The sequence below is a fragment of the Engystomops pustulosus genome, unplaced genomic scaffold (assembly GCF_040894005.1).
Source record: "Engystomops pustulosus unplaced genomic scaffold, aEngPut4.maternal MAT_SCAFFOLD_621, whole genome shotgun sequence".
Classification (NCBI taxonomy): Eukaryota; Metazoa; Chordata; class Amphibia; order Anura; family Leptodactylidae; genus Engystomops; species Engystomops pustulosus.
This window is the reverse complement of record NW_027285500.1, coordinates 1-14,988: the sequence shown is the minus strand read 5'-3', so window position 1 is coordinate 14,988 and position 14,988 is coordinate 1. Positions and strand designations below refer to the sequence as shown.

The following is a 14,988-nucleotide window of genomic DNA, read 5'->3' as shown; positions in this document are numbered from 1 at the left end:
TAGCTACAGCTTACCTTCGGTCGTTCGCACCTTCTCAGACTGTGACTGCTAGCAGTGGAGGAGGAAGCAGCCAAATCTCAACCTGCAGGTGTCTTCGATTCAAGTAGACGGCTCCAGACTAATCATGATCCAATTAGCTCCAATTAATTAGGCCGCCGATTAGGTCACTTTTATTTTTCCTTTTTTTTTTTTTTCCTTTGTTCCGGGTCGGGCCCATTTAGCACCTCATTAATCAATTAGTGAGAAGCCTTTGTTCCTCCTGCAAAAGACACAGCACACAACACACCTGAGTAGGTGACAAAGCACAAGAGCGTCGTCGACGTCACATTGCAAACTTCGGCTCCATTTCTTTTCCCTTTTCCAAAGTTTTGCTATTTATTTCTCTATCTTTTTCACCAAGTTAAGAAGGGGTGCACCGGTCCTGGAGGTACTGCAATACCAGGTCAATGCGTGGAGTGGACAGAGCAAGCTCTTTTTCCATCTCCCTGTTCCAAAAATCCATTTAATATATGGTCCCCAGATAGGGGACGTATCAGATATTAAACTGATAAGAACAGATACTACACTTGATCTTAGCCAAAAGGCCGAGAAGCGATACCGACCATAGCTCGCCCAGACCGGGCCCCCTTCAGAACTCTCAGCACTGCTCACGGAGAGGAGACACCGCCAGGAGGCGAAAAACCTACTCTGCAAGTCACACAGTCCTCTGCGTGGGGACGATTAATCTGCATAGGACCGCCCCCAACAGGCACCTCCCCCGCAAAGCAGCAGGGGGGCCGAGCGAGCGGGCGTCTGCACTTCATCTGCCAGCCGCCCGCTGCTACACCCTCCCCACAACAACTCTTTTGTCAAGTCAGTCTGACCGACCGACTGCCTGCCTGCCTGACGGCTCAGAGATCACTTTTCCTTTCTCTTGACACAGCCGCTGGACGGTGTGAGGGGACAAGCACGCTCGCTCCAGCACACGCTGATAGCTACAGCTTACCTTCGGTCGTTCGCACCTTCTCAGACTGTGACTGCTAGCAGTGGAGGAGGAAGCAGCCAAATCTCAACCTGCAGGTGTCTTCGATTCAAGTAGACGGCTCCAGACTAATCATGATCCAATTAGCTCCAATTAATTAGGCCGCCGATTAGGTCACTTTTATTTTTCCTTTTTTTTTTTTTTCCTTTGTTCCGGGTCGGGCCCATTTAGCACCTCATTAATCAATTAGTGAGAAGCCTTTGTTCCTCCTGCAAAAGACACAGCACACAACACACCTGAGTAGGTGACAAAGCACAAGAGCGTCGTCGACGTCACATTGCAAACTTCGGCTCCATTTCTTTTCCCTTTTCCAAAGTTTTGCTATTTATTTCTCTATCTTTTTCACCAAGTTAAGAAGGGGTGCACCGGTCCTGGAGGTACTGCAATACCAGGTCAATGCGTGGAGTGGACAGAGCAAGCTCTTTTTCCATCTCCCTGTTCCAAAAATCCATTTAATATATGGTCCCCAGATAGGGGACGTATCAGATATTAAACTGATAAGAACAGATACTACACTTGATCTTAGCCAAAAGGCCGAGAAGCGATACCGACCATAGCTCGCCCAGACCGGGCCCCCTTCAGAACTCTCAGCACTGCTCACGGAGAGGAGACACCGCCAGGAGGCGAAAAACCTACTCTGCAAGTCACACAGTCCTCTGCGTGGGGACGATTAATCTGCATAGGACCGCCCCCAACAGGCACCTCCCCCGCAAAGCAGCAGGGGGGCCGAGCGAGCGGGCGTCTGCACTTCATCTGCCAGCCGCCCGCTGCTACACCCTCCCCACAACAACTCTTTTGTCAAGTCAGTCTGACCGACCGACTGCCTGCCTGCCTGACGGCTCAGAGATCACTTTTCCTTTCTCTTGACACAGCCGCTGGACGGTGTGAGGGGACAAGCACGCTCGCTCCAGCACACGCTGATAGCTACAGCTTACCTTCGGTCGTTCGCACCTTCTCAGACTGTGACTGCTAGCAGTGGAGGAGGAAGCAGCCAAATCTCAACCTGCAGGTGTCTTCGATTCAAGTAGACGGCTCCAGACTAATCATGATCCAATTAGCTCCAATTAATTAGGCCGCCGATTAGGTCACTTTTATTTTTCCTTTTTTTTTTTTTTCCTTTGTTCCGGGTCGGGCCCATTTAGCACCTCATTAATCAATTAGTGAGAAGCCTTTGTTCCTCCTGCAAAAGACACAGCACACAACACACCTGAGTAGGTGACAAAGCACAAGAGCGTCGTCGACGTCACATTGCAAACTTCGGCTCCATTTCTTTTCCCTTTTCCAAAGTTTTGCTATTTATTTCTCTATCTTTTTCACCAAGTTAAGAAGGGGTGCACCGGTCCTGGAGGTACTGCAATACCAGGTCAATGCGTGGAGTGGACAGAGCAAGCTCTTTTTCCATCTCCCTGTTCCAAAAATCCATTTAATATATGGTCCCCAGATAGGGGACGTATCAGATATTAAACTGATAAGAACAGATACTACACTTGATCTTAGCCAAAAGGCCGAGAAGCGATACCGACCATAGCTCGCCCAGACCGGGCCCCCTTCAGAACTCTCAGCACTGCTCACGGAGAGGAGACACCGCCAGGAGGCGAAAAACCTACTCTGCAAGTCACACAGTCCTCTGCGTGGGGACGATTAATCTGCATAGGACCGCCCCCAACAGGCACCTCCCCCGCAAAGCAGCAGGGGGGCCGAGCGAGCGGGCGTCTGCACTTCATCTGCCAGCCGCCCGCTGCTACACCCTCCCCACAACAACTCTTTTGTCAAGTCAGTCTGACCGACCGACTGCCTGCCTGCCTGACGGCTCAGAGATCACTTTTCCTTTCTCTTGACACAGCCGCTGGACGGTGTGAGGGGACAAGCACGCTCGCTCCAGCACACGCTGATAGCTACAGCTTACCTTCGGTCGTTCGCACCTTCTCAGACTGTGACTGCTAGCAGTGGAGGAGGAAGCAGCCAAATCTCAACCTGCAGGTGTCTTCGATTCAAGTAGACGGCTCCAGACTAATCATGATCCAATTAGCTCCAATTAATTAGGCCGCCGATTAGGTCACTTTTATTTTTCCTTTTTTTTTTTTTTCCTTTGTTCCGGGTCGGGCCCATTTAGCACCTCATTAATCAATTAGTGAGAAGCCTTTGTTCCTCCTGCAAAAGACACAGCACACAACACACCTGAGTAGGTGACAAAGCACAAGAGCGTCGTCGACGTCACATTGCAAACTTCGGCTCCATTTCTTTTCCCTTTTCCAAAGTTTTGCTATTTATTTCTCTATCTTTTTCACCAAGTTAAGAAGGGGTGCACCGGTCCTGGAGGTACTGCAATACCAGGTCAATGCGTGGAGTGGACAGAGCAAGCTCTTTTTCCATCTCCCTGTTCCAAAAATCCATTTAATATATGGTCCCCAGATAGGGGACGTATCAGATATTAAACTGATAAGAACAGATACTACACTTGATCTTAGCCAAAAGGCCGAGAAGCGATACCGACCATAGCTCGCCCAGACCGGGCCCCCTTCAGAACTCTCAGCACTGCTCACGGAGAGGAGACACCGCCAGGAGGCGAAAAACCTACTCTGCAAGTCACACAGTCCTCTGCGTGGGGACGATTAATCTGCATAGGACCGCCCCCAACAGGCACCTCCCCCGCAAAGCAGCAGGGGGGCCGAGCGAGCGGGCGTCTGCACTTCATCTGCCAGCCGCCCGCTGCTACACCCTCCCCACAACAACTCTTTTGTCAAGTCAGTCTGACCGACCGACTGCCTGCCTGCCTGACGGCTCAGAGATCACTTTTCCTTTCTCTTGACACAGCCGCTGGACGGTGTGAGGGGACAAGCACGCTCGCTCCAGCACACGCTGATAGCTACAGCTTACCTTCGGTCGTTCGCACCTTCTCAGACTGTGACTGCTAGCAGTGGAGGAGGAAGCAGCCAAATCTCAACCTGCAGGTGTCTTCGATTCAAGTAGACGGCTCCAGACTAATCATGATCCAATTAGCTCCAATTAATTAGGCCGCCGATTAGGTCACTTTTATTTTTCCTTTTTTTTTTTTTTCCTTTGTTCCGGGTCGGGCCCATTTAGCACCTCATTAATCAATTAGTGAGAAGCCTTTGTTCCTCCTGCAAAAGACACAGCACACAACACACCTGAGTAGGTGACAAAGCACAAGAGCGTCGTCGACGTCACATTGCAAACTTCGGCTCCATTTCTTTTCCCTTTTCCAAAGTTTTGCTATTTATTTCTCTATCTTTTTCACCAAGTTAAGAAGGGGTGCACCGGTCCTGGAGGTACTGCAATACCAGGTCAATGCGTGGAGTGGACAGAGCAAGCTCTTTTTCCATCTCCCTGTTCCAAAAATCCATTTAATATATGGTCCCCAGATAGGGGACGTATCAGATATTAAACTGATAAGAACAGATACTACACTTGATCTTAGCCAAAAGGCCGAGAAGCGATACCGACCATAGCTCGCCCAGACCGGGCCCCCTTCAGAACTCTCAGCACTGCTCACGGAGAGGAGACACCGCCAGGAGGCGAAAAACCTACTCTGCAAGTCACACAGTCCTCTGCGTGGGGACGATTAATCTGCATAGGACCGCCCCCAACAGGCACCTCCCCCGCAAAGCAGCAGGGGGGCCGAGCGAGCGGGCGTCTGCACTTCATCTGCCAGCCGCCCGCTGCTACACCCTCCCCACAACAACTCTTTTGTCAAGTCAGTCTGACCGACCGACTGCCTGCCTGCCTGACGGCTCAGAGATCACTTTTCCTTTCTCTTGACACAGCCGCTGGACGGTGTGAGGGGACAAGCACGCTCGCTCCAGCACACGCTGATAGCTACAGCTTACCTTCGGTCGTTCGCACCTTCTCAGACTGTGACTGCTAGCAGTGGAGGAGGAAGCAGCCAAATCTCAACCTGCAGGTGTCTTCGATTCAAGTAGACGGCTCCAGACTAATCATGATCCAATTAGCTCCAATTAATTAGGCCGCCGATTAGGTCACTTTTATTTTTCCTTTTTTTTTTTTTTCCTTTGTTCCGGGTCGGGCCCATTTAGCACCTCATTAATCAATTAGTGAGAAGCCTTTGTTCCTCCTGCAAAAGACACAGCACACAACACACCTGAGTAGGTGACAAAGCACAAGAGCGTCGTCGACGTCACATTGCAAACTTCGGCTCCATTTCTTTTCCCTTTTCCAAAGTTTTGCTATTTATTTCTCTATCTTTTTCACCAAGTTAAGAAGGGGTGCACCGGTCCTGGAGGTACTGCAATACCAGGTCAATGCGTGGAGTGGACAGAGCAAGCTCTTTTTCCATCTCCCTGTTCCAAAAATCCATTTAATATATGGTCCCCAGATAGGGGACGTATCAGATATTAAACTGATAAGAACAGATACTACACTTGATCTTAGCCAAAAGGCCGAGAAGCGATACCGACCATAGCTCGCCCAGACCGGGCCCCCTTCAGAACTCTCAGCACTGCTCACGGAGAGGAGACACCGCCAGGAGGCGAAAAACCTACTCTGCAAGTCACACAGTCCTCTGCGTGGGGACGATTAATCTGCATAGGACCGCCCCCAACAGGCACCTCCCCCGCAAAGCAGCAGGGGGGCCGAGCGAGCGGGCGTCTGCACTTCATCTGCCAGCCGCCCGCTGCTACACCCTCCCCACAACAACTCTTTTGTCAAGTCAGTCTGACCGACCGACTGCCTGCCTGCCTGACGGCTCAGAGATCACTTTTCCTTTCTCTTGACACAGCCGCTGGACGGTGTGAGGGGACAAGCACGCTCGCTCCAGCACACGCTGATAGCTACAGCTTACCTTCGGTCGTTCGCACCTTCTCAGACTGTGACTGCTAGCAGTGGAGGAGGAAGCAGCCAAATCTCAACCTGCAGGTGTCTTCGATTCAAGTAGACGGCTCCAGACTAATCATGATCCAATTAGCTCCAATTAATTAGGCCGCCGATTAGGTCACTTTTATTTTTCCTTTTTTTTTTTTTTCCTTTGTTCCGGGTCGGGCCCATTTAGCACCTCATTAATCAATTAGTGAGAAGCCTTTGTTCCTCCTGCAAAAGACACAGCACACAACACACCTGAGTAGGTGACAAAGCACAAGAGCGTCGTCGACGTCACATTGCAAACTTCGGCTCCATTTCTTTTCCCTTTTCCAAAGTTTTGCTATTTATTTCTCTATCTTTTTCACCAAGTTAAGAAGGGGTGCACCGGTCCTGGAGGTACTGCAATACCAGGTCAATGCGTGGAGTGGACAGAGCAAGCTCTTTTTCCATCTCCCTGTTCCAAAAATCCATTTAATATATGGTCCCCAGATAGGGGACGTATCAGATATTAAACTGATAAGAACAGATACTACACTTGATCTTAGCCAAAAGGCCGAGAAGCGATACCGACCATAGCTCGCCCAGACCGGGCCCCCTTCAGAACTCTCAGCACTGCTCACGGAGAGGAGACACCGCCAGGAGGCGAAAAACCTACTCTGCAAGTCACACAGTCCTCTGCGTGGGGACGATTAATCTGCATAGGACCGCCCCCAACAGGCACCTCCCCCGCAAAGCAGCAGGGGGGCCGAGCGAGCGGGCGTCTGCACTTCATCTGCCAGCCGCCCGCTGCTACACCCTCCCCACAACAACTCTTTTGTCAAGTCAGTCTGACCGACCGACTGCCTGCCTGCCTGACGGCTCAGAGATCACTTTTCCTTTCTCTTGACACAGCCGCTGGACGGTGTGAGGGGACAAGCACGCTCGCTCCAGCACACGCTGATAGCTACAGCTTACCTTCGGTCGTTCGCACCTTCTCAGACTGTGACTGCTAGCAGTGGAGGAGGAAGCAGCCAAATCTCAACCTGCAGGTGTCTTCGATTCAAGTAGACGGCTCCAGACTAATCATGATCCAATTAGCTCCAATTAATTAGGCCGCCGATTAGGTCACTTTTATTTTTCCTTTTTTTTTTTTTTCCTTTGTTCCGGGTCGGGCCCATTTAGCACCTCATTAATCAATTAGTGAGAAGCCTTTGTTCCTCCTGCAAAAGACACAGCACACAACACACCTGAGTAGGTGACAAAGCACAAGAGCGTCGTCGACGTCACATTGCAAACTTCGGCTCCATTTCTTTTCCCTTTTCCAAAGTTTTGCTATTTATTTCTCTATCTTTTTCACCAAGTTAAGAAGGGGTGCACCGGTCCTGGAGGTACTGCAATACCAGGTCAATGCGTGGAGTGGACAGAGCAAGCTCTTTTTCCATCTCCCTGTTCCAAAAATCCATTTAATATATGGTCCCCAGATAGGGGACGTATCAGATATTAAACTGATAAGAACAGATACTACACTTGATCTTAGCCAAAAGGCCGAGAAGCGATACCGACCATAGCTCGCCCAGACCGGGCCCCCTTCAGAACTCTCAGCACTGCTCACGGAGAGGAGACACCGCCAGGAGGCGAAAAACCTACTCTGCAAGTCACACAGTCCTCTGCGTGGGGACGATTAATCTGCATAGGACCGCCCCCAACAGGCACCTCCCCCGCAAAGCAGCAGGGGGGCCGAGCGAGCGGGCGTCTGCACTTCATCTGCCAGCCGCCCGCTGCTACACCCTCCCCACAACAACTCTTTTGTCAAGTCAGTCTGACCGACCGACTGCCTGCCTGCCTGACGGCTCAGAGATCACTTTTCCTTTCTCTTGACACAGCCGCTGGACGGTGTGAGGGGACAAGCACGCTCGCTCCAGCACACGCTGATAGCTACAGCTTACCTTCGGTCGTTCGCACCTTCTCAGACTGTGACTGCTAGCAGTGGAGGAGGAAGCAGCCAAATCTCAACCTGCAGGTGTCTTCGATTCAAGTAGACGGCTCCAGACTAATCATGATCCAATTAGCTCCAATTAATTAGGCCGCCGATTAGGTCACTTTTATTTTTCCTTTTTTTTTTTTTTCCTTTGTTCCGGGTCGGGCCCATTTAGCACCTCATTAATCAATTAGTGAGAAGCCTTTGTTCCTCCTGCAAAAGACACAGCACACAACACACCTGAGTAGGTGACAAAGCACAAGAGCGTCGTCGACGTCACATTGCAAACTTCGGCTCCATTTCTTTTCCCTTTTCCAAAGTTTTGCTATTTATTTCTCTATCTTTTTCACCAAGTTAAGAAGGGGTGCACCGGTCCTGGAGGTACTGCAATACCAGGTCAATGCGTGGAGTGGACAGAGCAAGCTCTTTTTCCATCTCCCTGTTCCAAAAATCCATTTAATATATGGTCCCCAGATAGGGGACGTATCAGATATTAAACTGATAAGAACAGATACTACACTTGATCTTAGCCAAAAGGCCGAGAAGCGATACCGACCATAGCTCGCCCAGACCGGGCCCCCTTCAGAACTCTCAGCACTGCTCACGGAGAGGAGACACCGCCAGGAGGCGAAAAACCTACTCTGCAAGTCACACAGTCCTCTGCGTGGGGACGATTAATCTGCATAGGACCGCCCCCAACAGGCACCTCCCCCGCAAAGCAGCAGGGGGGCCGAGCGAGCGGGCGTCTGCACTTCATCTGCCAGCCGCCCGCTGCTACACCCTCCCCACAACAACTCTTTTGTCAAGTCAGTCTGACCGACCGACTGCCTGCCTGCCTGACGGCTCAGAGATCACTTTTCCTTTCTCTTGACACAGCCGCTGGACGGTGTGAGGGGACAAGCACGCTCGCTCCAGCACACGCTGATAGCTACAGCTTACCTTCGGTCGTTCGCACCTTCTCAGACTGTGACTGCTAGCAGTGGAGGAGGAAGCAGCCAAATCTCAACCTGCAGGTGTCTTCGATTCAAGTAGACGGCTCCAGACTAATCATGATCCAATTAGCTCCAATTAATTAGGCCGCCGATTAGGTCACTTTTATTTTTCCTTTTTTTTTTTTTTCCTTTGTTCCGGGTCGGGCCCATTTAGCACCTCATTAATCAATTAGTGAGAAGCCTTTGTTCCTCCTGCAAAAGACACAGCACACAACACACCTGAGTAGGTGACAAAGCACAAGAGCGTCGTCGACGTCACATTGCAAACTTCGGCTCCATTTCTTTTCCCTTTTCCAAAGTTTTGCTATTTATTTCTCTATCTTTTTCACCAAGTTAAGAAGGGGTGCACCGGTCCTGGAGGTACTGCAATACCAGGTCAATGCGTGGAGTGGACAGAGCAAGCTCTTTTTCCATCTCCCTGTTCCAAAAATCCATTTAATATATGGTCCCCAGATAGGGGACGTATCAGATATTAAACTGATAAGAACAGATACTACACTTGATCTTAGCCAAAAGGCCGAGAAGCGATACCGACCATAGCTCGCCCAGACCGGGCCCCCTTCAGAACTCTCAGCACTGCTCACGGAGAGGAGACACCGCCAGGAGGCGAAAAACCTACTCTGCAAGTCACACAGTCCTCTGCGTGGGGACGATTAATCTGCATAGGACCGCCCCCAACAGGCACCTCCCCCGCAAAGCAGCAGGGGGGCCGAGCGAGCGGGCGTCTGCACTTCATCTGCCAGCCGCCCGCTGCTACACCCTCCCCACAACAACTCTTTTGTCAAGTCAGTCTGACCGACCGACTGCCTGCCTGCCTGACGGCTCAGAGATCACTTTTCCTTTCTCTTGACACAGCCGCTGGACGGTGTGAGGGGACAAGCACGCTCGCTCCAGCACACGCTGATAGCTACAGCTTACCTTCGGTCGTTCGCACCTTCTCAGACTGTGACTGCTAGCAGTGGAGGAGGAAGCAGCCAAATCTCAACCTGCAGGTGTCTTCGATTCAAGTAGACGGCTCCAGACTAATCATGATCCAATTAGCTCCAATTAATTAGGCCGCCGATTAGGTCACTTTTATTTTTCCTTTTTTTTTTTTTTCCTTTGTTCCGGGTCGGGCCCATTTAGCACCTCATTAATCAATTAGTGAGAAGCCTTTGTTCCTCCTGCAAAAGACACAGCACACAACACACCTGAGTAGGTGACAAAGCACAAGAGCGTCGTCGACGTCACATTGCAAACTTCGGCTCCATTTCTTTTCCCTTTTCCAAAGTTTTGCTATTTATTTCTCTATCTTTTTCACCAAGTTAAGAAGGGGTGCACCGGTCCTGGAGGTACTGCAATACCAGGTCAATGCGTGGAGTGGACAGAGCAAGCTCTTTTTCCATCTCCCTGTTCCAAAAATCCATTTAATATATGGTCCCCAGATAGGGGACGTATCAGATATTAAACTGATAAGAACAGATACTACACTTGATCTTAGCCAAAAGGCCGAGAAGCGATACCGACCATAGCTCGCCCAGACCGGGCCCCCTTCAGAACTCTCAGCACTGCTCACGGAGAGGAGACACCGCCAGGAGGCGAAAAACCTACTCTGCAAGTCACACAGTCCTCTGCGTGGGGACGATTAATCTGCATAGGACCGCCCCCAACAGGCACCTCCCCCGCAAAGCAGCAGGGGGGCCGAGCGAGCGGGCGTCTGCACTTCATCTGCCAGCCGCCCGCTGCTACACCCTCCCCACAACAACTCTTTTGTCAAGTCAGTCTGACCGACCGACTGCCTGCCTGCCTGACGGCTCAGAGATCACTTTTCCTTTCTCTTGACACAGCCGCTGGACGGTGTGAGGGGACAAGCACGCTCGCTCCAGCACACGCTGATAGCTACAGCTTACCTTCGGTCGTTCGCACCTTCTCAGACTGTGACTGCTAGCAGTGGAGGAGGAAGCAGCCAAATCTCAACCTGCAGGTGTCTTCGATTCAAGTAGACGGCTCCAGACTAATCATGATCCAATTAGCTCCAATTAATTAGGCCGCCGATTAGGTCACTTTTATTTTTCCTTTTTTTTTTTTTTCCTTTGTTCCGGGTCGGGCCCATTTAGCACCTCATTAATCAATTAGTGAGAAGCCTTTGTTCCTCCTGCAAAAGACACAGCACACAACACACCTGAGTAGGTGACAAAGCACAAGAGCGTCGTCGACGTCACATTGCAAACTTCGGCTCCATTTCTTTTCCCTTTTCCAAAGTTTTGCTATTTATTTCTCTATCTTTTTCACCAAGTTAAGAAGGGGTGCACCGGTCCTGGAGGTACTGCAATACCAGGTCAATGCGTGGAGTGGACAGAGCAAGCTCTTTTTCCATCTCCCTGTTCCAAAAATCCATTTAATATATGGTCCCCAGATAGGGGACGTATCAGATATTAAACTGATAAGAACAGATACTACACTTGATCTTAGCCAAAAGGCCGAGAAGCGATACCGACCATAGCTCGCCCAGACCGGGCCCCCTTCAGAACTCTCAGCACTGCTCACGGAGAGGAGACACCGCCAGGAGGCGAAAAACCTACTCTGCAAGTCACACAGTCCTCTGCGTGGGGACGATTAATCTGCATAGGACCGCCCCCAACAGGCACCTCCCCCGCAAAGCAGCAGGGGGGCCGAGCGAGCGGGCGTCTGCACTTCATCTGCCAGCCGCCCGCTGCTACACCCTCCCCACAACAACTCTTTTGTCAAGTCAGTCTGACCGACCGACTGCCTGCCTGCCTGACGGCTCAGAGATCACTTTTCCTTTCTCTTGACACAGCCGCTGGACGGTGTGAGGGGACAAGCACGCTCGCTCCAGCACACGCTGATAGCTACAGCTTACCTTCGGTCGTTCGCACCTTCTCAGACTGTGACTGCTAGCAGTGGAGGAGGAAGCAGCCAAATCTCAACCTGCAGGTGTCTTCGATTCAAGTAGACGGCTCCAGACTAATCATGATCCAATTAGCTCCAATTAATTAGGCCGCCGATTAGGTCACTTTTATTTTTCCTTTTTTTTTTTTTTCCTTTGTTCCGGGTCGGGCCCATTTAGCACCTCATTAATCAATTAGTGAGAAGCCTTTGTTCCTCCTGCAAAAGACACAGCACACAACACACCTGAGTAGGTGACAAAGCACAAGAGCGTCGTCGACGTCACATTGCAAACTTCGGCTCCATTTCTTTTCCCTTTTCCAAAGTTTTGCTATTTATTTCTCTATCTTTTTCACCAAGTTAAGAAGGGGTGCACCGGTCCTGGAGGTACTGCAATACCAGGTCAATGCGTGGAGTGGACAGAGCAAGCTCTTTTTCCATCTCCCTGTTCCAAAAATCCATTTAATATATGGTCCCCAGATAGGGGACGTATCAGATATTAAACTGATAAGAACAGATACTACACTTGATCTTAGCCAAAAGGCCGAGAAGCGATACCGACCATAGCTCGCCCAGACCGGGCCCCCTTCAGAACTCTCAGCACTGCTCACGGAGAGGAGACACCGCCAGGAGGCGAAAAACCTACTCTGCAAGTCACACAGTCCTCTGCGTGGGGACGATTAATCTGCATAGGACCGCCCCCAACAGGCACCTCCCCCGCAAAGCAGCAGGGGGGCCGAGCGAGCGGGCGTCTGCACTTCATCTGCCAGCCGCCCGCTGCTACACCCTCCCCACAACAACTCTTTTGTCAAGTCAGTCTGACCGACCGACTGCCTGCCTGCCTGACGGCTCAGAGATCACTTTTCCTTTCTCTTGACACAGCCGCTGGACGGTGTGAGGGGACAAGCACGCTCGCTCCAGCACACGCTGATAGCTACAGCTTACCTTCGGTCGTTCGCACCTTCTCAGACTGTGACTGCTAGCAGTGGAGGAGGAAGCAGCCAAATCTCAACCTGCAGGTGTCTTCGATTCAAGTAGACGGCTCCAGACTAATCATGATCCAATTAGCTCCAATTAATTAGGCCGCCGATTAGGTCACTTTTATTTTTCCTTTTTTTTTTTTTTCCTTTGTTCCGGGTCGGGCCCATTTAGCACCTCATTAATCAATTAGTGAGAAGCCTTTGTTCCTCCTGCAAAAGACACAGCACACAACACACCTGAGTAGGTGACAAAGCACAAGAGCGTCGTCGACGTCACATTGCAAACTTCGGCTCCATTTCTTTTCCCTTTTCCAAAGTTTTGCTATTTATTTCTCTATCTTTTTCACCAAGTTAAGAAGGGGTGCACCGGTCCTGGAGGTACTGCAATACCAGGTCAATGCGTGGAGTGGACAGAGCAAGCTCTTTTTCCATCTCCCTGTTCCAAAAATCCATTTAATATATGGTCCCCAGATAGGGGACGTATCAGATATTAAACTGATAAGAACAGATACTACACTTGATCTTAGCCAAAAGGCCGAGAAGCGATACCGACCATAGCTCGCCCAGACCGGGCCCCCTTCAGAACTCTCAGCACTGCTCACGGAGAGGAGACACCGCCAGGAGGCGAAAAACCTACTCTGCAAGTCACACAGTCCTCTGCGTGGGGACGATTAATCTGCATAGGACCGCCCCCAACAGGCACCTCCCCCGCAAAGCAGCAGGGGGGCCGAGCGAGCGGGCGTCTGCACTTCATCTGCCAGCCGCCCGCTGCTACACCCTCCCCACAACAACTCTTTTGTCAAGTCAGTCTGACCGACCGACTGCCTGCCTGCCTGACGGCTCAGAGATCACTTTTCCTTTCTCTTGACACAGCCGCTGGACGGTGTGAGGGGACAAGCACGCTCGCTCCAGCACACGCTGATAGCTACAGCTTACCTTCGGTCGTTCGCACCTTCTCAGACTGTGACTGCTAGCAGTGGAGGAGGAAGCAGCCAAATCTCAACCTGCAGGTGTCTTCGATTCAAGTAGACGGCTCCAGACTAATCATGATCCAATTAGCTCCAATTAATTAGGCCGCCGATTAGGTCACTTTTATTTTTCCTTTTTTTTTTTTTCCTTTGTTCCGGGTCGGGCCCATTTAGCACCTCATTAATCAATTAGTGAGAAGCCTTTGTTCCTCCTGCAAAAGACACAGCACACAACACACCTGAGTAGGTGACAAAGCACAAGAGCGTCGTCGACGTCACATTGCAAACTTCGGCTCCATTTCTTTTCCCTTTTCCAAAGTTTTGCTATTTATTTCTCTATCTTTTTCACCAAGTTAAGAAGGGGTGCACCGGTCCTGGAGGTACTGCAATACCAGGTCAATGCGTGGAGTGGACAGAGCAAGCTCTTTTTCCATCTCCCTGTTCCAAAAATCCATTTAATATATGGTCCCCAGATAGGGGACGTATCAGATATTAAACTGATAAGAACAGATACTACACTTGATCTTAGCCAAAAGGCCGAGAAGCGATACCGACCATAGCTCGCCCAGACCGGGCCCCCTTCAGAACTCTCAGCACTGCTCACGGAGAGGAGACACCGCCAGGAGGCGAAAAACCTACTCTGCAAGTCACACAGTCCTCTGCGTGGGGACGATTAATCTGCATAGGACCGCCCCCAACAGGCACCTCCCCCGCAAAGCAGCAGGGGGGCCGAGCGAGCGGGCGTCTGCACTTCATCTGCCAGCCGCCCGCTGCTACACCCTCCCCACAACAACTCTTTTGTCAAGTCAGTCTGACCGACCGACTGCCTGCCTGCCTGACGGCTCAGAGATCACTTTTCCTTTCTCTTGACACAGCCGCTGGACGGTGTGAGGGGACAAGCACGCTCGCTCCAGCACACGCTGATAGCTACAGCTTACCTTCGGTCGTTCGCACCTTCTCAGACTGTGACTGCTAGCAGTGGAGGAGGAAGCAGCCAAATCTCAACCTGCAGGTGTCTTCGATTCAAGTAGACGGCTCCAGACTAATCATGATCCAATTAGCTCCAATTAATTAGGCCGCCGATTAGGTCACTTTTATTTTTCCTTTTTTTTTTTTTCCTTTGTTCCGGGTCGGGCCCATTTAGCACCTCATTAATCAATTAGTGAGAAGCCTTTGTTCCTCCTGCAAAAGACACAGCACACAACACACCTGAGTAGGTGACAAAGCACAAGAGCGTCGTCGACGTCACATTGCAAACTTCGGCTCCATTTCTTTTCCCTTTTCCAAAGTTTTGCTATTTATTTCTCTATCTTTTTCACCAAGTTAAGAAGGGGTGCACCGGTCCTGG

The 14,988-nt window shown here is 50.8% G+C and overlaps 15 non-coding genes across 15 annotated transcripts; all 15 read right to left on the bottom strand.

Moving 5' to 3' along the window:
* Window positions 1-405: 405 nt before the first annotated feature.
* LOC140111876 (U2 spliceosomal RNA) lies at window positions 406-596 on the bottom strand. The gene has a single exon (XR_011852344.1). It is a non-coding gene; the product is annotated as a U2 spliceosomal RNA (small nuclear RNA).
* Window positions 597-1,376: 780 nt separating this feature from the next.
* LOC140111875 (U2 spliceosomal RNA) lies at window positions 1,377-1,567 on the bottom strand. The gene has a single exon (XR_011852343.1). It is a non-coding gene; the product is annotated as a U2 spliceosomal RNA (small nuclear RNA).
* A 780-nt stretch (window positions 1,568-2,347) lies between these two features.
* LOC140111874 (U2 spliceosomal RNA) lies at window positions 2,348-2,538 on the bottom strand. Its single transcript, XR_011852342.1, has one exon. It is a non-coding gene; the product is annotated as a U2 spliceosomal RNA (small nuclear RNA).
* Window positions 2,539-3,318: 780 nt separating this feature from the next.
* LOC140111872 (U2 spliceosomal RNA) lies at window positions 3,319-3,509 on the bottom strand. The gene has a single exon (XR_011852341.1). It is a non-coding gene; the product is annotated as a U2 spliceosomal RNA (small nuclear RNA).
* Window positions 3,510-4,289: 780 nt separating this feature from the next.
* Window positions 4,290-4,480, bottom strand: LOC140111871 (U2 spliceosomal RNA). Its single transcript, XR_011852340.1, has one exon. It is a non-coding gene; the product is annotated as a U2 spliceosomal RNA (small nuclear RNA).
* Window positions 4,481-5,260: 780 nt separating this feature from the next.
* Window positions 5,261-5,451, bottom strand: LOC140111870 (U2 spliceosomal RNA). The gene has a single exon (XR_011852339.1). It is a non-coding gene; the product is annotated as a U2 spliceosomal RNA (small nuclear RNA).
* A 780-nt stretch (window positions 5,452-6,231) lies between these two features.
* On the bottom strand, window positions 6,232-6,422 carry LOC140111869 (U2 spliceosomal RNA). The gene has a single exon (XR_011852338.1). It is a non-coding gene; the product is annotated as a U2 spliceosomal RNA (small nuclear RNA).
* A 780-nt stretch (window positions 6,423-7,202) lies between these two features.
* Window positions 7,203-7,393, bottom strand: LOC140111868 (U2 spliceosomal RNA). The gene has a single exon (XR_011852337.1). It is a non-coding gene; the product is annotated as a U2 spliceosomal RNA (small nuclear RNA).
* A 780-nt stretch (window positions 7,394-8,173) lies between these two features.
* On the bottom strand, window positions 8,174-8,364 carry LOC140111867 (U2 spliceosomal RNA). The gene has a single exon (XR_011852336.1). It is a non-coding gene; the product is annotated as a U2 spliceosomal RNA (small nuclear RNA).
* Window positions 8,365-9,144: 780 nt separating this feature from the next.
* LOC140111866 (U2 spliceosomal RNA) lies at window positions 9,145-9,335 on the bottom strand. The gene has a single exon (XR_011852335.1). It is a non-coding gene; the product is annotated as a U2 spliceosomal RNA (small nuclear RNA).
* Window positions 9,336-10,115: 780 nt separating this feature from the next.
* On the bottom strand, window positions 10,116-10,306 carry LOC140111913 (U2 spliceosomal RNA). Its single transcript, XR_011852377.1, has one exon. It is a non-coding gene; the product is annotated as a U2 spliceosomal RNA (small nuclear RNA).
* A 780-nt stretch (window positions 10,307-11,086) lies between these two features.
* LOC140111901 (U2 spliceosomal RNA) lies at window positions 11,087-11,277 on the bottom strand. Its single transcript, XR_011852367.1, has one exon. It is a non-coding gene; the product is annotated as a U2 spliceosomal RNA (small nuclear RNA).
* A 780-nt stretch (window positions 11,278-12,057) lies between these two features.
* Window positions 12,058-12,248, bottom strand: LOC140111889 (U2 spliceosomal RNA). Its single transcript, XR_011852356.1, has one exon. It is a non-coding gene; the product is annotated as a U2 spliceosomal RNA (small nuclear RNA).
* Window positions 12,249-13,028: 780 nt separating this feature from the next.
* Window positions 13,029-13,219, bottom strand: LOC140111877 (U2 spliceosomal RNA). Its single transcript, XR_011852345.1, has one exon. It is a non-coding gene; the product is annotated as a U2 spliceosomal RNA (small nuclear RNA).
* Window positions 13,220-13,998: 779 nt separating this feature from the next.
* LOC140111865 (U2 spliceosomal RNA) lies at window positions 13,999-14,189 on the bottom strand. Its single transcript, XR_011852334.1, has one exon. It is a non-coding gene; the product is annotated as a U2 spliceosomal RNA (small nuclear RNA).
* Between the last annotated feature and the right edge of the window lie 799 nt (window positions 14,190-14,988).